General features: G+C 41.1%; 1 long non-coding RNA gene across 3 annotated transcripts; it reads right to left on the reverse strand.

Annotated features, from left to right (window-relative positions):
• Positions 1–232: 232 nt before the first annotated feature.
• On the reverse strand, positions 233–23,954 carry LOC139826816 (uncharacterized). Of its 3 annotated transcripts, XR_011736945.1 has the most exons (4): positions 23,651–23,954; positions 19,809–23,222; positions 5,937–6,918; positions 233–2,649 (listed from the first exon to the last, which is right to left on the reverse strand). It is a non-coding gene; the product is annotated as an uncharacterized lncRNA (long non-coding RNA). The 3 variants fall into 3 exon arrangements; XR_011736944.1 differs by lacking the exon at positions 5,937–6,918; XR_011736946.1 differs by lacking the exons at positions 233–2,649; positions 5,937–6,918 and adding an exon at positions 10,388–15,744.
• Between the last annotated feature and the right edge of the window lie 673 nt (positions 23,955–24,627).

The following is a 24,627-nucleotide window of genomic DNA, read 5'->3' on the forward strand; positions in this document are numbered from 1 at the left end:
AAGTCTCCTGAGCTGAGGAGTGCATGTACTTTCCATACCAGGCAGGGTAAGAGAAGAATACTAAGCTTGGTATGGAGTAACTTCCCCAGGGAATTCTAATCATACAGGTAGTAATTTCCAGCCAGAAGGAGGAGGATGCTGTGTGTGGCACAGCAAAGCTTGCTGTAGTTCCTAGCGAGTTGCTACCTACATGGTAGACTTCTCTCAGAGAGGTTAAGGTAGAAAACAAACTTGTGAAGCCAAGTAACCCTGAATAGATTTTTGAGAACCCAGAAGAATTTGAAATTTGTCCACTGCATGCGGAGCTGTGAATATGCATTTTTGGTGGCTACAGAGCAAAGCATTCCAGAATTACTCACAGGTGAAACAAGAGAGTTCAAAGTTTAGAGAAGGACCTAAAGAATGTAGCCACAGATTCAGGCCTACTGTTACTGATTTCATGACATTTGATCCAATGTGTCTAATAACATACTTGAAGTGTCTGCGATCTATGACCATCAAAGGCAGCACTTGCCTGTGGTAACAGCAGGCTGCAGTCTCGGCTAACTCATTAGGATTGACAGTGCCAGGGCTTCAGCTTGACAGTTTGAATTTTGGAAGACAGTTTGAATTTTGGAAGCAGTTCATAGGCCATGAAGCTAATTACTGTGCTTGTTAAGTGTCATACTAAATTCATCCAAGATTGATAATGAATTTCATCAAATAATCTCATTGAAGTGCAAGTAGCAGAGCAGGATTTTTGTACAGTGCTCAGCATAATAGAGCCTAAATGGAGCTGAATAACTTGAGTAATTTCAGCTGTGTTAGGAATTTTCCTCTGGGTTGAGTCGTGCATTGAGTTAGTTATCAAGCAAAGTACTAAAATGGGTAAGTCTAGCAAGCTGGTGGAACTACAGCTGAATGCTGGGTTGATACTATGCAGGGTAAGAATAGACAAGCTTTTAGCTATCACTTCAATTTCTTGTCTGCTAAAGACCAAGGTTTGGAACTACTTGCACAAAACTTCGGAGATATATCAAGAGTTAGAATCCTTTTTCAAGGTAAGTTTGGGGGGATGGTGGTTAACTTTTTGTTTAAACGCAAGTGACTATTGAACTTTATCCTGCCCTTTAAAAGTGGAATTTCTGGAGGGACTACTTTCTAAGTTGATGCCTTGTTTTCGTGTGAGTATACCCATTCTCAGCCTCATTCTCACTGCTGTGATGCAGCCACATACTGCAAGAGTGAAAAAAATTGCATCATTTCTTCATCTGGTTAACTGAGTGTATTACCAGTAATGCCAGCATGCTTGGGACTGGAGTGGGAAGTGCTGCAGGTGAGATACTGGTGCTCTACAGTGAGCTTGAGTTGATAAATCAGAAACTGTAGTTGGAAGCTTTAGTTAAAATTGAAGAAGGGCTCAGGGATGTAGTAGGGTAGGTTGTTTAGCAAAATCTATACCAACTCACTACATTGGAAAAGAAATTGTATGAGGGAGAACTACATGAAAGGAAAACTAGAACCTCATCCTTTGCTGTATGTTTTAAGGAAAGTTCTTGTACAAAGGAGAAAGAATTGTCTTGATAAATTGCCAGTACACACAACCTAGTGGAGGATTTTTATTTTTTTCCCATCCTGGTATTGGCAACGATTAAGGTCAGCAGTGGCAGAGTTTTTTCCTGTCTGCCCCCTAAAGATTTGCTGACAGGCATTGCAAAAGTCAGTGGCTGGAGTGATAGGTTTCCAAGGTGTGTGTTGTGTTGTTTGTGATGGTTCATATCTGGTCCACTCAGTATCATAGTTCACAAGTTAACCTTTTCTGTTTGCTAGTCCTTTACGTTCTTCCTTGAAAATAAGCTTTGTTGGGAGTTACTGTGTCCTTGCGATTCTTCATGTGTGTCCTGTTTTTTTTCCACCTGGAAGTTTAAGGCCGAGTTCAGTCAAACTATACGCTTGCTCTGAACTGCAGGAAATCCCAGAAATTGTAGGCATCCTGGGTGCCCCGTGGTGCAGCTGCTCTTTATGCCCAAGGAGTCTGGATCTGTATAGTGGCTCTGGTAGATGCTCCTCAGAAACATGGCAGCACAGGCTGTGGTTGTGTTCTGAGTCAGAATCGGGTGTTACAGCTTCTATTGCCCAAGTGTACTGGGAGAAGATCACTGGTGGGAAGATTCAGAAATGTGAAACTTAAGAATGTTACCATTTTATTCTCATTTCTCTGGTTATACTTGTTCTAGTAAAACACAACTGTTCTTTTCTGGATGCCCAACTGGGGATGTGTTTCCTACTGTAAGCTTGAAAGTCACCTGGGAAATACTGATGTAACTGTTGAATGTCTCCAATATAGGTGTTCAACTGTTCATTTTCTTAATTATCAATATGTAAAACTTTTCAGCTGAATCACTGATAATTTCTGATATTTTAGGATAGTTTTCATCTCTAGTAAACATTCTTCAAATACTTTGTAACAGTAATGCGTTTGAGTTTTGTATTTTTAATCTTATGTAAATGTTACAAGGTGTAGCTTGTAACTTTGGGCAGCAGGTGGCGCTGAACTGGACTAAAAGCAAAGATGAAATTTGCTTTATTGTTACAACTTGAGAGTAAATTCAAAGCTTTTTTCGTGAGTCTTTTGGAGTTCCAGAGACTGTTTGAATACCCATGAGGATCCTGAACAAAAAGAGAAATAAAAATTAAAATTAGTTTTATGTGGATAAGAATGTAAGTAAATGGGGAGAAATTACAGGGTTTGCTTTTAAGAATTATAAAAGCTCTTAAGACTTTAATAATTTGCTAAAATGTTCTTATTGGGTAGAACTGTGCCATCCCAGAAAAATGTATGCATCATTTTCTGTAAAAATAAGCGCTGTACAGATAAAGAAAAAAGGCAAAATTGCCACAAAAGTATAAGAATCTAGTTCCTCTATAGACATAACTAATAATTATTTCTAGCAACTTAAGTCATCATTCTGTCCTTGCAGCGGAACCTGTGGGCATGGGAGGTGATGATTCCCACAGCAAGGATGAACAGAGGGGACAAGCGGCTTCTGTTCAAACTCTTCCCCCAGGCTGGAGGTACACAGTGAGTCACCCTGACTGGTGAAGCTGGCAGCTGCTGGAACCCCCTCACAGCTCCCGTCAGAGTGCGGTTCTCACAAGAGCACTTCTGAAGAGCAGCTGCCCTGCTTTTGGAGCACGGGGTTCTAACAGATACCAGCTCTTCACCTTGTGGGGAAGGGCACATTTTTATTGACTCTTATTGGGGCTCTGCTGACTTTACAAGCTGAGAGCCTTCAGATATTGTTTCAAAATATTTTCCTAGGGAAAGGTAACCTTAGACCTTGGAAGGTCTTTTTTTCCAACATCTGCTTTCATTCCTCATTAGACACAATGGGTGATTTTACTATCTCCCTAATAGTCAATAAAAGCATTCCCAGTAACAGAATCTAAATCTTTTCACATGTGCAGTGAAGTTCATTTCACTAATGATACTGGTTTGTTTTTCAAAGAGAGTTATAATAGAGTGGATTTGGTTTTGTAGAAAAGCAAATACATAACATTTCCTTTTAGCGTCATTATAAGCATATTTGGGGATTATTTTAATTGGAGGCATTTTTCACCTCAGTCCTGGCATGATGTCCCTGTTCTCCCGCTTACAATCAGCTGAAGTGCAGAGAGAAGCCGGTTAGCCTGAGATCCTTATTTCTAGTTATTCTGCCTTGCTCTTCCTTTAGTGTAGTTTTTCTTTCCCTTTCATTTGCTGCCTTTGTAACCACGAGGGGGCATCTGTTGTTTTTATTAACCTTGATTGCCTGAAGTTCAGCTTTTTCATTTTAGTTTTCTGCCTATATAGTTTGTCTCAGACAAACATTTCATACCTAATGCAGCAACAATGATGGACAAAATCATTGCTCAGTAGTCCTTGGGTACCTCTGTTGCTGCAGTTTGAGCTAAGTGTTAACTGTGTTCAAGGAGGATACATTTAGCTTAAACATTTTTATAACAACACTGAGCCCAACATGTTTTCAGTTTTATTAATCAGCAGCTGCTTCATGTTGCACTTCACTTCTATGAGAATTCCATTATTCTTCCGAAATACCTCCTACTTTTTATTTGCTAAGGCAAAGAAGAACTTGTGATTTTTTTATTATTATTTTTTTTATTTTTTTACTACAGTCATGGCTTGCATTTGGGATAGCTTTGCTCTTCTGTGTGGAAATATAAAGATGAGAAATGACATGCACGTTCTTGGGTTCCGATGCCTGACAGTTCCCACCATTCTAGAAATGAGATTTACATTGGGTAGGATAAGCATTTAAGAATCCCCTTCTGCAACTATGCCCCAAGAGGATGTATAGGTAAAATGGTAAGATGTTGTTGAGTTGCAATGATATATCATCTGCATATACTATGTTTTAAATAGGATTCATTCCACATAGAGCATGTATGTGAGTGAGAAGTACAATATCTAATTGCTGTTGAATTTATTCAAGGTTTTAAGCAGATGCTGCTAGAACCTTGAGCATGATGAAAATCTGCTTCTGACTCTCCAGAAGAGCTCCAGTTTTTCTACTTAAAGTTTAAAGATAAAAATGCATCCATGACCTTCAGTGTTCAGATCACCCGAACATCATCTAGCCAGCTGGATGCAGGGCCACAGTGCAGGGAAAATGCTTCACCTCCCCTTGCTTCAACTGCGGGAGTCTGAGCTTGTAAATGAATTTCTGATCAGTTTTAGAATTCAAGCTTGTAAATGCTGAGTAGCTGGAATCTCTCAAGTACAGCTCCAGATCGCAACACTGGCTACTTGGGAAAAAATTGCATTCCCACTGCTTTGTAATTGCAGATACTGTAGAACCCAAAACTATACTAGGGTTCCTCTGTGTAGCTGCCATAACAGCTAGGAGGAAATTCTAAATTTTAGAAATAAGTGTATATTATACATAATATACATTACAATATATTTTTAAAAGTAATATACAATACATATAAATATATTTAGGATATATAAAGACATATATTAAGGAAGTACTCTTTCACTTTAAGCTAGTGCTATGTTAAATATTTTGTCTGAATTGGAACCTGAACGGCATGGTTTCTGCTTGCTTAGATAATAAAAGCACTGTAATGTGGAGGACATATTTACGCAGTTATTACAGTGCACAGTGGTGGTATCTAATACTTGTTTTTAAAAACACGTTCTTTCTAATTTTATATGTTCTTTTAAAAAGGTTCAAAACCTGTGCCAGGACACTTATGGAGTCCTAAGCTCTTTTTCCAGTTGTACTTGCCTACAATACTGTCATGTACATTTGCCACTAGATAGCAGTTTTGAAGTATTTAATGGGTTATGGTGCTGATTATTTGTCTTGAACTGATACCAAGCCACCCATCACTGTTACAGTTGCAGCCTCTTTAAAAACAAAAACAAACAAAACCCCACAGAAACAAACAAAAACACAAAAAAAAAAAAAAAAAAAAAAAAACAAAAAAAAAACCAAAACCCACAAAAACCCATAACCCCGGTCTTCTGCCAAGCCTCTATGTTTTATGTATGACAATTCTTTGGCCCTCAGGATTTTCCGTGAGCCTTACTGGAGGTGGCAGAGACTGAGGATGAGGTTCAAGCTGATCTGCCTTGATTTTTGTTGGATCCTGGGCATTATCAGCTTTGTTCTCTGGTTCATTCAGAGAACAAATTTCCAAGAGAAAAACATTCTGGTGGACCAGGCAATGCTCCTGAGGCCAAGCTTAAAATCACATGATCTCTTTACTTTCTTGAATCCTCTCTGACCCACAAAAGTAGTTATGCTGAAGCTTGTAAGATGGCTCTGATGCTAAAGATTCAGATGGGTAGCCAGGTAGGCAGATGGGTTCACAAGTTGGAAGCACAGCAACATTAAAATCTCTTGTTTAATAAGGGACGCTCTAATAGGTGTGTTTACAACCGTACTTACATAATATTTGTAAAAGCTTTCATGCACAATGGTCTGTTTATGTAGATGAAGTCTGTAAGAGGTCTGTTGCAGATTTTAAGATAAAAAAAGAGAAGGGAACCTACTCAGCTCTGCTCCTTCAAAAGAGGTGGGGAAGTAAAATAACTGGGTGGTGCCAGTGTGTCACCTGAACCCCTAATGAACTTGTGGAGCTGTCTCCTGGGGGAGATATGTCCATCAGTTATGTAAGACATCTAGGGTTCCAGTTGTAAGAGGATCACACCTAGATTAGATACTCAAGGTAGATGATGTAAGTATTCCCTCAGTGTCCAGTGTAAAGGTAAACCAAGGAGACCACAAACTGAATGGAAGAGAAAGACTTTGTTTTCATTAAGTGATAGTCTGATTGGTAGCTGAAGTAAGCTGGGAAAACTGGAGAATGCCTGCTTGCTGCTTTTAGTTCCTCTTCTCTGCCTTCCTCAGGAGGTGGGGGCGCTCTCTGGATGTAGGGTAGTTTTTCAAACAGCAAGTGAAGTGTTTGAGGTCAGAATGCAGATCAACTAGCAATATCCAGCACAGTACACTTGTGCTTTGTCTAATTCCTCCTTGTTTTTGAGTTGCTGAGTGAGGCGACTTGGTCTGATTTCTGGAATGTGCAGTGAGATGAGGGGAAAGCATGGACAGAAACAGCTGGCACGATAAAACTGGAGAGGAGGTTCCCAGGACAGCCGGTCTTTTATTGTTTTTGTGTTGGTTTTATCTTGGCTATGTAAGAGCTCAAGAGAAGTGGCTTCACTGTGAGGCCCCTGGGGGCTCTGAGGTAGCAGAAGGGTGTGTCGTGCTGGTCCTCTGATGTACCACCAGCTTCGAGGAGAGCAACCTAGAATCACAAACATGGAGGCTTGGCAGTCAGATAAGGACACTCGGATTGTCCGGGGTGTGTGCTAATGAACCTGCTTACACAGAACATGTCCCATCTGATGTCTGAACCTTCCAAGGTCACCTGGAAATAAAAGGAAGGACTGCTCAGTGGGTAGCAGTTTTAGACTGGTGATGAGAATTTGCAGAGTTATTCGTACCACGCATTCCTAAGGAATCCCTGAATGCAGCCCTAGGACCTACGTGTGGGTTTTTACACTGGCTGATTGTGGAGGTTGTATTAATAACTCTTTGTTTTATAAGTCCATAGATGTTGGCCTGTATACAAAGTGAGCCAAAAGGCTGGATGAAGGCTGTGATCAGGCTCTCTGGCACTTGCTTTCTGACATTCAGCAACTCAATGGCTGCTGTTGTCTTTGTCTGTAGGGAGGTTGTACTCACAAAGCTGCTTGAAGCACCTAGCCTATGCTACAAACAGCATGACTGATGCCGCTCTGTTTCCTTGCTCTCTGTGAATTTCTAGGTGCCAAAAAATCCAAGGCAGGATCCAGGATGCTACTTCATTCTCTTTGCAGAGAAACCAAAGAACGTGGTCTGGGGAAACCTCCACTTGGCCTGCATGCTGCCCCTCCCGAACAGCGTCACCAGCATTGCCAGTTCCCTTGAGGTACTCTGCTTGGTGACTAGAGAACTTTATTTAGCAGGACACGCAATCGAGCAGCTCCAATTGGGAAACTATTAAGAGCAAAACAAAAAAAACTGGTGTTGTAAGAAGCTAATTAGGTACATAATATCTAGAATCATATCCATGGATAACTTAGTTATGCATTGCATAAATGCATTGTTTATGAATATACTGTAATATCCTGTCAGTCCCTGACTTCTACGTGCTTTTCATTCCACCGGGGCTTGGATAATCATTTTATGAACCAATTTCCTGAGGGCTGAGCTGAGTACCCTCTATGCTTTGTAGTTTCTCCTGACTTCACCTTTCAGGAACCATGCACAATGACTGCAGTATGGGGCTGTGTATAATGGCCTGGCAGGTCTCCACAGTTGTGGAATTTACAATCGTCGCTGTGTGTAATGCTTGGAACAGCTTTTTTTTTATTTCTGGTGGATGATGAATTAGGCCATCTGTCTCCCATGTCTGCTGACCCTTCCCCCCACTCTCCTCTTTCCTGGTATGTTCACACTGTCGCACAGTCAGCCAAGGTCAAGGTCTGGAGCCCAGGTCTGTGACCTTCACCACTGAGACCATGATGGCTCAGTCCTCAGTTTCCTAGGGTAATTCTCCAGTATGTTATGCACCCACAGGTCTGAGATGCCATGCAAGGAGGAGGGATCCATTTACAGTCACATTAAGAATGCGATAATAGGAACTTCCTTCACACATGTAGCTAGTACATGAATACTACTTTATTTAGACCTAAAATTAACAAGTGGGCTAGTTTTTCAAAATGTAAATGGAATTTTTCAAAATGTCAATACAATGCTTCCTGGTTTGCACCAAAAATGGCAGAGGACACATGAAATCAAATGGATTGAACATAGGTCTGAAAATGTTAAATGCAGACACACTTAGACATCACTGAGACAGATGGGAGCTTTGACGAAACAGAAACAGGAAGCCAAGTAAATTTGTCATGGCTCATTCCATTTTGCCCCTTGCCTGAAATAAAAATATATGATAGTGACGTAAGTATGGGCAGCCAAACAGATATGAAGGTTTACCCATATAAACCAAGGTAGCATTAGTAACTGTAGAACTTGATCCAAAGCTGTCTGAGATTAATGAGAATTTTTCTACTGAGTTTACTGGGCTTTGGATTAAGTGCATAGATACAAAAGACTTTACGTAACAGCTTGCAGTGGTAAAGACCTCTGCAAGCACTTGGGAAATCTTTGGGAAGCTTTTCTGTAAACAGCCAGATTTTTAGCATGAGTGTAAGACTGGAAGGCTTATTTACTGCTGTTGGCAGTCACCATAGGGATGGGATAGATGAGTGCCTGTGCAGCTCCACAACAGTGGGACTTCTGCAGTGTTGCCAGTGGTATTACAAAATGATGAGTCAAGTATATAAAAAAAAGTGAGACTGTATGGAAATCATGGGACTTTGTTTGTTTTTAAATAGAAGGCAGTGGATTCTTTTTGTTTGATGCTTCCACTTTGGCCTTTAAAGGTGCATGCACACGATATTTCAAACCAGTCGTGTGTTCCCAGGAAGGGCCAGGAACTTCTTTTTAATGAAAACCTGAAACTCCCATGGAGTGATATGACTCCATCACACAGGGCTAAAAGATGGTAGAGAGTACAATGAGATTTGCATTAACATCTTTGGAAGAGGTGATACTGCGCTAGCAGAGGGAGTAAGGGAACGAGATTTAAAGGAGTTGACCAGCAATGAGAAAGAAGGGGAAATTCCTACACGTGGAAAGTAGTCAAAATGCAATGCCTGATGACAGAGCAGATGTAACATACCTGGAGAAGAGTAACTGTCTTTTGATTCTAGATTGAGATTACCTCTGACAAGGAAAAAATATGAGCAGTGCTATGCAAATTCTATGCACAATATTATTTAGCCCAACAACTCCAAGAGGTTGTTGGTTTTCAGCTCTTTTTTTCACTTGGCTATTTCAACTATGTGGTTTTGCACCTGTTTGGGCTGCAATGTTCAAAGGTTTGTCTTGTGGGTCCAAGCAGTCCTGTCTGGAAGTGAAGCAGCTGAAGAAGTTAATGCTGAAGGATGATAACTGCAAATATAAATAGCCGTTCTCACTCCTTGAAAAGAATCCAGCCTCTTTAAAAGATCAGAGCCTGCTTGGACTCAACTGTGGCTGTCTACTGGCAGATGAGATTGCTGCTCTGAGATTAGGCCCTGCCTATGCTGCACCATGAGGTTGGTCCTAGGGCGGTCACAGGCACCTGAGTCGCAGCTGGATGCTGTGCTACCCCTCACATGTGGTCAAGAACATACATTCACAGGCATTTGCAGGACCACAGAACGGAGAATAAGTAGATCTGCCATGAAGGAGCCTTGGCCCTCCCATGAGAGGCAGCACAGGTGTGGCCTCCGCTTTTCCTGCTGGGATTTAGCTCAAGAAACCCTGAAGCATCTCTCTTTGTTACTTTGGGCCTTCCTATTATGGAGTGGCCTGAAGGAAGAGAAAATGAGCAGACTGCATTTAAACTCATTGTGAGGAAAAAGGGATGTTGGTGGTGGGAAGACTAATAAAAAGTTCAATGTCACTGTTTTCCTGATGCTTTTTACTAGTCTTGAAGTGCTAATGAGCCTTTGAGATTGGGCAACTCTTGATCAGTTGTCAGTGTCTACCACAGCATAAGGGATCTCAGTTTCAAGAACAGAGATGGGCTTGTGAGTTGATATGAAAATCAAACATTCCTTTCATTGTTGCTATAATAGTTCCTCTGTCTTAATAATCCTTCAAAGACTGAAGCAGAAAATGGGTTGCTCCTTGTATGGAAGAAAAGTTTGGAACCATAAAATTCAGATTACTTTGAGACTTCTGTCTCTCAGACTTAAGCAACTGGCAGAAAATTAGATGACATCAAAGAATCACCAGAAAGGGGCTTATTTAATTTTGAAATTTATTGGAAATCGTCACATGTGGTTGCAATGCTAACAGCTGTTTTCATGTCACTCTACAGCAAAAGAGAGTGGCAGTATGCCTGGTTAAAGAACATAAAAGTTGAAGCAGTAGACGGTGATGGAGACATAAATGGAACTTTCTGGGATATACAATCAGTTAATTATGCTGTCTGTACTACGCATGTTGAGGGGTCGAAAGTACAGGAGTTGGATTTTTTTGTTTTGTTTTTAATAGTGGTACTGTTACAATGAATTAAAATAAATAGTTTTACTTAAAAACCGTTCAGTTAAGATACACAAACAACAATCCCATCCTAACAAAGAGTTGGAAAAATACCTTTTTCCCATACTTTTTCTAATCAGATCTCAAAAATACCTCTATTCAATTTGAATTTTCTCTGTGCAAACTTGGGATTTAGGGAAAATACAATCCTCTTTTGAGAACAGAAGTGGGAAAGACAAATCTTCAGGGAAAGTTTGCCTCTAACGAAGCAACAAGATTCAATGCACAGTGTATTTCTGAAGGATTACTGGAGGCCTTGTGGATGCGGTGAGATACAAGGCTGTAGGCTAAGTGCTTTCAACCTCTATCAGTGTAATAATTCATACAAAATGTGTCCTTACCCATCTCATTGTAGAAATTGCAGAGAAAGAGAATAAGAAATCAAAACCAAAACTGTCTAGGGTGTATCAATAACTAGTCTTAAAGTCTAAACTGTTTCCAAATTTTCATATATATTCTATGATCTAAAAGACTAGCTCCTGAAAAAATACTTTTAAAGCCAACGAAAACTCATGGTGGTTAACAGTTCTCTACAGTAAGACTTTAACAGAACCCATGGTCCATAAATCATGTTCATTGGGGGGATCCCTGTTGGAGTGTATCAGAGATGGTCTGTGAGTTTGGGACTCGGATGGGACTTGTCTTAATCTTCTTTCCACCAATACTGACGTCCCTATAACAGCACCAGAAACTGTGCCCTAATGAAAAATCTTACCATAGATGATTCAAAGGAGTTTTAGGACTGGTCATTTATTGGTCATTTAAAGGAATCCCGTTTATAGCAGCAGAAGTCCTTTCTTTAGTCCCTGAGCTGTGATGGTGACAGAGGGAAAGATCCCTCACTGGCTGCCCAGCCTGTCAGGAAAACTGTCTGGGAGGTGGAATAGCAAATGTGGGTTGAGAACAGCCTGGGGGAAGGTTTCCAGCTGGAATGAATTCATAGGCCTGCTTGTCCCTCGCCTGTGTGCATAGGACGTTGTTAGTATTACAGTTTCCACTCAAATTCTTCCAGAATATTCAGTGAAGATGCTGAAAAAACAGCTTCCCTGAGTGTATTATGCAATCTATTATGTGCAATCAGAGCTGAAACAGCCCATCCTGTGGGAATGTGTTTGTTTTGTGTTATGCTTCCAGCAGGGGTTTATCCATGTGTGCTGGAAATTACAATATTAAATGGTCCAGCATGGAAATTTTGTGTGAGGATTTTCAGACTTAAGCTTTCTCAGTGCGTTGCAGCCCAGGCCTCCTGCTGGCACAGGAGTCCTCTGGAGCTTCCAGTGCAAAGGTTTTGTAACACTAATGCCTGAACTCTGCTGAGGAGTAACAGAAGAGAACGTTCTCTCTGTTTCACTCTTTCTGCATGACTGCCTATTAAAAACCTTTGCTCTTCTCTCACTTCCCTCAAGCGATTTGTTTTAAGATTCACTGCTGAAAACAGAGCTGTAGCATTGTTCCAGCTTAGTAGAATTGCCGTTTCCTTGAACAACCAGACATAAACCCTGGATAGCAAAGAGTTATATTTCTATTGCTTTTTTTCACCCTTTCCAGACTTATGCATAAAATCTATGTATACAGAAGACTGATGTGTTGCAGATACTGCGTGATTTAGCACCCTCCATGAGCTGGGTTGAGGATGGTTATCTGCAAATGAAGCAGAGGCAGCTTCCTGGCTGCTGCCTCCTCCAAGCAGAGTTTCAGTCCCTTGCTGGTGCCACCTGCCTTTTGCTGGATACAGCTCAGCATATTTAAGGTCAGTCCTTCCCATTCTCGCTGTGAGTGCTCACATCTGATTCCTTGGGACTGAATCCCTGCTCTAGTGCTGAGACCTGTCCAGGGGTTGACACACACCTATTCTTCAAGTAGATCCACCAGATATTTAGTATCTGAGTGCAGTGTGATTATTTAGTCAAGATTATGGGTTTTTGGGTTTTAGGCAGCAGCGCGACTGCACTGTATTTTTAATTCTGGGATCATTTCAGTGAGTGCACCCAGTGGTGGAAGGCAGTTGTTTCTGACTCCATGTGATGTATCATTACCACGTGCTTGGTGCCTTGCTACTGGCCCGATCCTGTGAGGTGTTCATCACAGTCCAAAAATAAAACTTGCTCACAATGTGATGTATGGAATAGTCTTACAGGGGAAGCTTTATTGCTTGTATCACTTGACATTGGGACTGTGTGAAAACTGGAAAATATTACGCCATACTAGTAGCCTTTCAAATCACCTTTGGGTTTGCCAGCAGTGATTACAAAGCTTTATAATTCATCATAAAGGATTTTTTTCATCCTTCCATTAGCTTTTGTTTGGAGAACTCCTTTCTTCTAGTGAATGTCAGGTAGTCCTGCAGGCTAAGGGGACTGATTCTGAGCAACAGTTGTTCACATTTCTGTCTGATTCTCATGGTGCGTAAAAAGTTATATTAATAAGCAAATGATTGTTAAAACCAAAGTAACTTCTGTCATTCAGCTACAGAGACGTAGCGTTTCACTGTGATCAGTTTGAGCTATAGCTGTGCCTCCTCAGCCTTCCTCTGCTGAGGCCGCAATGCTCATGCAATAAAACAATTGGTCACACCTCATTATTGAGGTTATTTGCGATACTGTACAAAGGACCAAGTAACAGATGTTTTGAAATGGCTAATCAATTGTTATAGATTTAATTAAGTTGATGCTCAGACATATTTTCATGTGTTTTTTTTTAACCAAAGCTGGGGAAAGGATCTTAGTTACAAATTCATTCAAACCTCTCTGAGGCTCAAGCTTCAACTTCCAAGCATAAGTATTGCTTGCATACGATTATTACGTTCTATCTTGGCCACTTACACTGGAGTTTTGTGCCTCTGAACTTCGCTCTTGGAAAGTTACATTTGGATTTAGATGTATGATACTTGTTTGCAGAGACACGCACAAATCCCCATACACCAGAATGAAAATTCAGCCCTAATCATCAAAGGGAAGTGAGGACTAAATGAATGTGTGTCATGCGTATCTGATTTCTCCACTGATCATCCAGAGAAAATAAATCACAGTGGGTGTCCTTCCATTTCTTCTTTTTTTAAATAGCTAGAAGGAGCTCTATGTTAAAGTCACTCTAGGTTTCCCCAGGTAATATTAAAATAAATTAATATTGGCTGATTAAATATATTGACCCATATTAAAGCCACTGGAAAATGATAGGCCTGGTTTATCATGGCAGTACTCCAGCTTTTTTTGTGCACTACTGTAATCAGAGGATAAAACTGGAGGAGCACATCTCAACTAAACCAATAACTAATTTCAGTCATTTTTAATAAATCCTTTTTCTGGGACTGTACTCTCAGGTGCATCAGTCTCTGAGCAATGTTCGATATCCAGCTGTGCTAGGATCCCCTGTCATCTTCCCATTTGCATCAGAAAGGGCAGCAAAAGTGCTCCACAGAAAAGAGATAAAAATGGGGAAAGGCATTGTAGAAAAGTCTGGCCTGATTAAGGGGATAATTTAAAACGACACAAATTGCAGATAAGTATCCAAGTCACATTGATTTTTTTTTTTTCAATGAAAATAGGGTATCTCACAGTCCCTCATCTTTCTGAAATGTTCCCTTGCAGCCTAAGGCAATTCAATTTGGAAAGGATTGTTGGAAGAAATCTGATAGGTGTATAAAGTGAACAGTATAAAAATCATGCTGTCACAGCAAGGGCCATGCCCTGAGACTCGGAACCTGCTCAAAAGTTAATTGAAATAAATCATAAAGACTTTTGTTGACTTAAATAATCTCTGGATGAGCCTTTGGGAGAGCTACATTGAATACCCAGGTTTACCGCAAGTATCTTGAATGGTTCAGGGCAAGTCACTGACGGCCATATCCAGAAAGGAGGATGAGATATTGTGATGGGATTGCTCAAAGCGAGGAGAGCGGGAAGGGTTCTCCACACAGTCTCACACTTCATGGCTCTTGTCAGAGGTGGGGTTATAAACTGCTAATTTAAAACAGATAATAACTTCTGTTTAACCTGTGGTGCTTACATTTGTAGGATGCTGTCCAGACAAAAATATTTTGAAAATGAGGATTAGGCATGTAGGATTAGAACCTGTAGTCAGATTAGCTTGGATAAAATGTCAGAGCACACCAACCCTCATGTTTCAGAGCATAAACTCGCCACCAGCTGGAATAATGAAGCAGATACCTCAGTGGAACGATGTTAAGCAATTTATGGTATCATTTAGTATGTACTGTCATCAAGCCATACCTCTATGTGGATGTCCCATTGGAAAAGGGGGTCTGCTTTCACTGCCTTGGAATGGCAGAGCTGTCTGTAACTCGTGTGACTGGGGCCATTTCCTTGAGATTACGCACCTCCATCATCTCATCCTGATGAGTGCCGCACCTTCAGACACACTGGCCTGGGTCCTTCTGTCTGCTCTAATCTCTCATAAACTATAGTGGTGTTTTTGGTGCTGTCAAGAAGACTCTGCAAGCTATGGGAGCTGGACAGTGCCCTCTGTCCTGGTTTAAATATATATGTATACATCCGTATGTCTCTCTGGGGTCTTTTGTTGGTATTGCCTGTTTGTGCTGAATTCCAGATCCAGAGTGTTGTTCCTGCTGCAATGCTTTGTCTCTGCTCAGGCCAGGGCCCTTGGGGTTAGCGCTGAATGCCTCTCTGAAGAGCTCAGCTTCCCCACCTTCAGCTTGTTTGGTTGGTTGCTACTGCTTTGCCAGAATGTACCCAGGAGACCGCATCCTGGAAGTCCAACCAGTCCTTGGCTCCCTACACCCTTCATCTCCTAACTTCCGTCCTTTTTTAGCCACTGCTACCTCCCTTCTGGCTCCCAGCCCCACTTCAATCCTTCGTCACTCCAGGCAATAAGGTGCATAAACTGCACCTTTCGGTCTCGTCCCCTTCAGAGGGCCCAGCAGGAAGGTTGTTCCTGTCAGCAGGAGATGGGCTCGCAGTCACGGTTTGGGAAGCTGGGATGAGTGTTAGCAGCTCTCGGCTGAGCACGCTCGGCACAGGCTGATACTTGCCTGGGTGTGCATCACCACCAGCTAAATCACTGCTGGCTCAGCCAAATCCTATGTGAAAAAAGCAAGACATTGTTCAGATGACTCAGAAAAACTCTTTTACATAGCACTAATAAGGCAGAAAAATTACCAGGAAAAAGTGGAATTTAAGGTAATGTAGCATAGAGATTGCGTTTTTTCCCCAAGCTTTTAGCCACAGAAGACAGGGAGAAAGGACCAGCAATTTCTGAAAATATTTGGATCTTCTTTTAGAGGATTTTGTTGCTAGGTAAATGTTTACTGACATTTCCCTGGGTTGCCTGAGGCTACCTAGTGAGACTGGTGCCAGCTTACTTTAGCATGTCTAACAAATGTTGTCTTCCAGGCTGTGATAATGGCTGTAAGCCCTATGTGCTTAAGTTAGTGAAAGTTCAATCAGAAGCTAATTAGGGCTTTTGGCTTTTCCTGCCTACATCAAGAACAGAGCAGAAGAGATTTCTTGGAAAACACAGTTGAGGAAGAGGGGAGAAGTGTATGTTATCAGACTGCAATGTTTAGTAGCCGCTTGGAGCATCATGATTTGTGCCAGTGAAGCAGAATCTCTAGGGAGCTCATTGCCTAACTCTGACGTGGCTCTGCTGATGACTGCACTGACCCTCAGGTAGCTGGGCCAGGGTAAAGATTAAGAGATTGTGTCTCCTTACCTCATTCCCAGCTCCCCGGAGTACAAGATGTCTGCAGCTGTGTGTGCTGCAGCCCCTGTGAGAGGAGCAGCCTTGGTTCCTGCTGCCTACAAACCCCATGTGCCTGTCACAGGGCTTTCTAGGAAGGGTCCATGCCTGACTTGTCTGCTCAGTGTTGATGCTGAGGCAGATAGGGTGTATAATAAAAGCCATGTTGGGCAACCCTCCATCACCCATTTCTGCTGAAGAGGTCTGCATGCTTGGTTCCATGCTGACAGGTGTTTTTTCCCCACTGCCTCTCCTATTCCACGGTATGCCCTGAAAAAGCAAATATAAGAAGAGCAGCTGGATCTCCTGCCTTCTTCATGTCTCTCTTCATGGAGCTGCAAAATTTCTTGATGGAAAGTTGTTTTCCACAATGTGAACCGACTAATATATTGCCCTGTAATCGTGTCCTAGGAAAAGACAAACGTTTTAGCTGGAGACCATTGAAAATGTCAGCTGGAAGCAAATGCTGCAGCCAAAGAACTGCTTCTGGTCATTGGCCAAACTCCATTTTGTTTCAGCCTGACCCAATAAACAACTTTTATGAGAATATTTTGAGAACAGAAGGAAGTTTTATGCTTAAATATTAATTCCAAAACAAAGAGAAAAACCAGTCATCTCTGATCTTGTGGAAGCTTCACGAGAAATCAGACCTAGGGAGTGGTGATGTGTGTATGAATTGTATTCCTGCTGCTTTGCCTTTTGTGTGTTTATATTAGCCAAGGTAGCTTTGATACAAAACAAAAACCCCCCAACCAACAAAACAAACCAAAAAACTAGTCCTAGAAATCTAGCAAATTGGTAATCAAGATATCTTTGGAGAACCCTCAGTTCAAATCCATTCTCTAAAAAGGCAAGAGGAAGAGTTGGAGCTTTCCTGACATTTCTCTTTACAAAGAACATATTTTAGTTACTCACACTCAGATAAAACTAGAACTATTCAGGATTAATTTTTTGTTTGGGAATCTGTTTTACCTCCCCTCTGTCCTTATCCCTGGGCCTTTGTTTCTGTCCCGGGGTCCTGAGTGGTTTCCTTGAGCAGGTGACCTCACTTGTGATGTCTGTGATGCTGCATGAAGTTTTACTGTCTCTCTTGAAACTGAGCGGGTAAGGACACAACTGTAACTGTCAGAAAAATGAAGATGAATGATATAACTCTTTCAGAAATGTTACCTCTCTCGTGGGCTGAGTTCAACATGAGCTCATTGATAAGTTTGCCTGAGGCTGCATTTTTTTAGCAATTGAACCGCTTACTGGAAAAAAATGTGTGGAATGTCAAGTTCTCTATGAAAAAACAAGTGGAAAAGGGAAAGAAAAAAAAAAAAGAAGAGGAAAGGTATGATTTTAAAAGATGCTTTTTTTAAAATTGCTTTTCATCCAGCAGGTGCCAAATTAAAGAAAAAAAAGAAAAAAAGGAAAAGTTTCTATATTGTAACTATAACCTAATTAATTTCCTTGTAAACTACTAAAGCTGAGGGAGCTTTCAGTGCCTAAAGTGGATTGTGTGTTGTTTGGTTCAAGGAAACTGTTGTGAGTTTTCCCAGTTCTATAACTGAGCATTTCTGGAAATCAGAATTCATTTCATAAGCGATTTCAGGTAAGGGATTTCCGTAGCTGAAGGGTGCTTTTGTTCTTCCTTGAATCCTGAGACTGAACTAATCCAATGGCTTTTTACTTCAGTCTGTTTATGGACTGCATGGTAGTTTTTGCATTCCAGATTGTATGTGTGCAATGTTTGGAAGATTAGTAATGACGTGTTATCACAGCCAAGGGCCCAAGTAAAACGTCTGCGGACTGTGACTGATGGGTGGGTTTTATGCCACTTCTTTCACGCCGGGATTACTAGCCACATACTCATCACACATCTTTTTTTAACAGCGGAGAGAAAAGGGGCTGGGTTTGTAAGCAAATTAAAGAGCCCGACTCTGTTCAGCCAGGACTCTTTGTAAGTGCAGGGTATCCTGACATGACAGTATTTATTTTGTATTTTGTATGTGCTGACATGGCTTCTTCAGAGCTCTTGCTTAAACAGACACTGCATATTAGCTGAAATATTTAATAATTTGGACTTGAACAAGTGTCAGTTAAACTAAGCTTTCCTTAAGCTCTGGTTCAGGACTTCCTGGACAGATGTGAATTTAAAACATATTCCACGTGTGAAATCTTGCTGTCTGTTAGTGCCTGTGCCTGGATGAAGGATGCATTTCTTAGAGATGCGCCATGAGTTACCTTCTCCCGAGGTACAAATACAAATATTTAAAATGTTTGGGTGATCTCTGCTTCTGTCTCCCTAATTAACTGTCCTTTCCTTCCTTCCTACTTTGACTGTATCTATTCATCACCTTCAAGACCCTCTTTCGATGAGTGGTCTTGCTATTTATTAACATAAACCGCTGGACACCTTAAAACCTCTTGAACCATGGATTTGTATGGGCTGTGAAGAATGGCTGGAGCCTGCAAACTACATCAACTTTTGCACTTCTTGTTTCCAAGAGATTTTGCATATTTCATTGCTACCCCAGAGTCTGATCACTCCTGTAACCATATAAAATGAGACACCTAGGAGTGATCTAATCCCTCCTCCTGCCCAAAAGGTGGATCATGTTTAAATCATTCCTGACAGATGTTTTGTGCAACCTATTTTTAAAACTGCTAGTATCAGAGGTTTCAAAATTTGGCATACTCTCTCATTTGCCATTAGGAGGCTTAATCTGAACTTCTGTTGCTGTGATTTAAGTCTGATTTCTTCCATCTTTTCCACCCTGGGTATCGAAAACACTTTATTCCACTCTTCTTTAAAGGTTATTTTCTGCTTTCAGTCTCCTCCTTTCTAGACTGAACAATTGGCTGTTGATTAGCCCTTGCCTTTCTTCTGAATTGCTCAGTCCACTTCCTGCTTAAAGTCCAACTGCCAGACTGGATGTCATTTCTTACTGAGGCCTTATCACCACCTAGAGAAATAAGGGAATTACGTCAGACAAAATTCCTGTTTATAAAGCTCAGGTTGATGGATGCCTTCTTTGCGACAGCATGATATTGTTGACTCATGTTCAGCTCTGATCCTCTGTAATACTCCCCAGGTCCTATTGAGAACAACTGTTATCTGTCTAGTCATTCCTCATCCTGTACTTTCCCAGACAACATTTTACCTTCCTAAGCACAGGACTTAGCACCTGTCCTTGCTCAGCTGAATCCCGTGTTTTTCAGACTGTTTCTCTGATCTCTCCAAATCATTCTAAAATCTCTTTTTCTGCTCCAGCTTGTCTATGGCACCTTACCCCTCATGCAGATTTCAAATGTGTGATCTGTTCTGTTACCCAGACTGCCAAATAACAATATAGAAAAAGGACTTAACCCTTACAGATTCCCAAATCACACACCTTTCTAGTTTGACAGCAAACCACTTACCCCAGCTGTGAGTGAAGTTTTCCAAGAAGATGTGCATCCATCCTCTTGTAGCCTCATCTACAGTGTGTCACTAGTTTTCTTCTAAGAATGATTTTCTGAGGCAGTGAAGCTTTTGCTGTGTTACCTGTGACCATGAGTTACTGGTCTTCATGGGTTTTATCCCAACATTTGTGCTTGCTGTTCCTTTTCTATGTCCTTTCTCACAAAACACTGATAAAGAAAGAGGGAGACTTGCTCCTAAAGTGGTAAGAAAGGAGAAGCGCTCATAGTTCAAGTCAAAGTTCTGTTTGTTCTTGTCTTTTCCCTATTCTAGATGTCATATGTTTCAATAAACTGATCTCTTGTCACAGATAATAATGGTTAATTTTTCTTCCGTGATTACAATAAAAGGGTTTTTTTTCCCCCTCCACAATCATCTGTCTCTCAAGACTGCTTTGTCGTTTTTCAGTCCATGCAATAAATATTTTCAAAATCTATTTCTACAATCCAAAGGAGATTCTTCAGGTTCCCAGTAGGAATATGACTTTAAAAACCCTTTTAGCTTTTCTAAAGGGAAAAGACCTGGAAAAAAATTAGTAGCTGTGATAGTTCAGGAACTGTAGGTTCTGAACCAAAAGGCTCATTTTAGAAGACGACCTCCACAGGTGAGCAGATCATTTCGGGTAACTTCAGTGTCTTTTGCTCTTCTGCATTAAATGTCAACGTGAATTTGTCTGTTGACTCTTACCCTGAATATATAGGTCGCAGGAGCTGAATTAGATTCCAGGTCAGCAAGATCATGTTTTCCACTGGCAGTGTTCCAGATGATGATAAACATCATCGAATAACTTCAGGCTCTGCATGAATGTCGATGAAAGCATACCTCAGAATTCAGGGACATAGAGTCTTACCTACCTTATCTGAATGCCACACGAGTTGTTTGAAATCAGTGTAGTATCTGTGTAGCAAAAGCTATGTGGATTTAGCACATTTTTGCAAGGCATCTTCTCTTTCAGCTGTAGATCTGGCCTCACTGCAGTAGTCTGCCTCTCCTTACAGGGCTGCGGGTCAGAACGTGAGAGGATTCCCCGCTCTTCTTGTTCACCCAGGGCCTATGGTTCCCTCAAGAAGGTTGTCTCAATGTAATGGCTCAGCGCCACTGTCTGGCATGCAGAACATTCCTGGTTTGTCTCTGGAGATCCGCAATGCAAGTGCTGACATGTAACACCACAGCTGTGCAATTTGTCAGCAGAGGAGGGGAAGGAGCCCTCCCCGGGTCCGGTCCCTGGGGAGGCGGCGCAGCTCCGGCGTCACGAGCCGTGCACCTTCCCCGAGTCCAGCACCTTGGCAGGTCACCCCGGCAGACGGGCCTCGGGACAAATGGCCGTCAGAAACTCAGTCCTGCAGAACATCTTTTGCAAGTGAGAGGTCCCAGGAATAGATCTGTTCGCCATAGGCCTGACCAGTGTGTGTCAGTCGTTTTAGTCCAGACCAGCCTTCCTGACTGGGATATGTCTCATCCCTGGCTGCTTTCAGTGATATTTGTCTTTTCCTACTGTCTGTCACAGGCTGGGCTCTAAGGACACCAAAGAACTTAGATTTGATAACTCCATTAGTCACCAGGTGTTACCAATACGTGCATCTGAGAAAATTTCCATAGGAAAAATAATAGTAAAAAATAAATCTGAATTTGTTTGTGTTGGGGACAGCATGCCAAGCACAAAACCCACAACGACCATACTTCATAAGGAAATAGAGATTTTCTTGACAGCTATCCACTCTTCTTTCTTGTTTTAAACCCCAGATACATTAAATGCTCGGCTTAGTCCCTGCTGGTGTTCAGCATCAGTAGAAGGGTACAATCAACAATCAAGTGCATCTCTAAGTGAAGAGGGGTTCAGTTTGGATACGAAAATGACTTGCAGCAAAATTCGTGCAGGATTTTTACAACAAAATTAATATTTTGTTCGGTTAATAAGCACCCAGCTCTACATGATGATAGAATCACTATGGCGAAACATCAGTTATAGGCACATAAGATGTGCAGTCTTTGGTACTGAACTACTCATGCGTACTAGAAATCAATTGTCTTAATATAATATTGAAAAAGGCCCTACTTTGCATTCGTGCATTTGCATTATGTTCAGTTTGTCCTTGAACATCAGTACTATTCATCCCTATTAAATGGTACTCAGCAGCTTGGCAAAAATCAATGATTTTCCATGGAGAAATAAACCATTAAGGTTTAGACTTTGCCTTCAGCTATGCATATATCCATAGAACTTGCATGCACATAAAGAAGAATTGGTACTTAAAGGCTTGAAAAAATAAGCTTTTTAAGGGTTGGATACTATTTCAAATCTAATGTGCTGAAAAATTAAAAGTGACTGAAGTAAAATCTGTACTAATTATATTAATTATGGCTATATTCACTAATAGCAAAAGAGTATTAGTTAATACCCACAGCTTTAGGTATGAGAGGGAAAAATGCCCAATTTAAGTACATATGCATTAGAAAGGGCTGGGGTAAACAAATAAATAAGCAATTATTTTAAATTATCTTGCACTTCTGGGGTCATGAAGGATAAGAACCAGAAGTGAGGATGACTGGAAACAGACCAGTTATGCCATGATATGAATTCAAGTATGTAACAGTGAAGGCGCGGAAAGATCAGTTGGGTCATTAACATGCATATTTTGGTTATCTCAAGAGCCGAAAGTAACATCAAGGATTATATTTAAAGTAAGGGTTGTTCTTCACAGTAATTTAACATCCATCTTTTACGGTGCGCATAATGCTTTTTTTGCTTCCTTTTTGCTTTTATTCAAGCAGTTCGCGAATGCAGTCAAAATAGTAAACTTTGGCCATTTCTGGAGCTAGAAAAGAGCGTGACACAAGCCATTAATGACATAAGCCAGTATTTTGGGATCAAACAGCATGTGTAAACATCTAAGGTATGATCAGTTGCACATTCCAATCTTTTCTAAATTTACAGTTTGTGAATTGAGGATTACACTGTCACCGGCTTGAGGTGCTGAGGGCGTATACAGCTTTTCGCACTAAATGCAAAAGGGCAACATTAATTTAATCCATGTTGTTCTGCGTCAGGAATATAATTCTGCAGTGTTTGCCCTTCATTAGCTGGCTGCCCCAGCATATTTGAAAGTCTCAGCTATCCATGGTTGAGTGTTACTAGCTTGTCTCCAGAGGTTATTCTTTTGCATTTTGATCTGCTTAAATCTTGAAGGTACATGATTATCAGTGGAGCAGTCAGCCCATCTCCTGAGTTTTGTCTTTCTCTTTTCATAGATCTGGAAGCAGGCTGCCTTTCTCGGTGTGTCGTTCATAAACTTGATTTTCTGGTTGTCTGTGGGATGCTTATTCTGCTTCCAATCTAATGTGTTCAATCAAATTCTTCAAATGATGCTGTTCCCCTATAAAAACATTAACTCTGTAGCCAAATACTTTCAAAGCACTAGATCTCCCCTGTATTTTCCTTTCAAACCACTAGGAAAATTTCCCATACTTTCAAATGTCAGCCAATTTTTTGTTGTTTTTTCCTTATAAAGAAACCTGCAGCCCTGAGTTAAATTTTACCTGGTCCTTTGTAAATGTACCCTGGTTATTTCTGAACATCACCATCCCACTGACACACAGTTATGGGCAGTGCAGCCCGCGCGGGGCAGAAAAAGCAAAGCCAGAGTAACCGCAAAAGAACCTGCCAGTTGTGACCACCTGTTTCCATTCACATCCAGTGAAAAGAAAATCACCAAAGAGGAACGAGTGAAAAGTGGTGTTGACTGAAGTATTTCTTTCAGGAGAAGCTGATAGCAAAAGCTCATAGAATCGAATAGAGACTTACCCAGAAGGCAGGTTTTGTATACCCAGGCACTGGAAAATTCTGCTGCAGTCTTCAGCTACTCTATCCAAACGATCGGGGAGAACAAGAAGCAAACATGCAGAGCGAGCTCCAGACACAGGCTTCAGCATAACCTGGGGAAAGCTAATGTGTTAATAGTCACAATCTATCAGGCCTGAAGTGTTTTTCATCCTTTTCCTGGAATTTGTAGGTATTTTTCTTTGTTAGTTTCGGAAGTTGAGAGTGCTTTCCTGCCTCCCTCCACAGTGCGTTGAGGAGTACGATGTTGCCATTCTCCCTAGATGAAGTCTTTCATTCCTGCAACTGGATACTTATGGTGCTTCAATTCTATTTAAGAGCTGACATCTTATTCTTTGCGAAATTATTTTTATATTTTAATGACTATTTTATTGCTGCTTGCAAAACCATCACAATGCTGTCTGGATCACTACATCACAATTTATAAAAATGAATTAAAATTCATGCACACTGTAGTAACAGTAAAAACCAGAGTTTATTCTCCATTATTTCTGGATGCCTTACTCAGTTTGGGAATAAGCCACGTTACACTTGCAGCGATGTCTAAACTGGTTCTGCACTTTGCAGCTTAACTAAGCGGGATGTTTACACTGGGGCACAGTGTTTATAAACAGGACAACTCTAGCCCAGTTGTTCTTCTATTATCTAGGTTTTCCATATTTCAGTTTTTTCAACCCCCTGTTTCCCCTGATAATGGAGGGTTGATTACATATTAATTTCACAGAGGATTACATTTAGGGTATTGAATTCATAGAATATTAAATTTCAGGTCACAGAGCAAAAGACAGGTTCAGGCATGGACCAAAGGAAGGCCGTAGTTGGACATATCGACTTGATATAATCTTTTATTCTTAGATGTGTCTCCTTGCTACTGTGTAACTCCATGGTTAATCGAGCTCTTAAAGCAATGAAGTTATAGTTATTTTTGTTATTCGACGCTG

This window comes from Patagioenas fasciata, unplaced genomic scaffold, assembly GCF_037038585.1.
Source record: "Patagioenas fasciata isolate bPatFas1 unplaced genomic scaffold, bPatFas1.hap1 Unplaced_255, whole genome shotgun sequence".
Lineage (NCBI taxonomy): Eukaryota > Metazoa > Chordata > Aves > Columbiformes > Columbidae > Patagioenas > Patagioenas fasciata.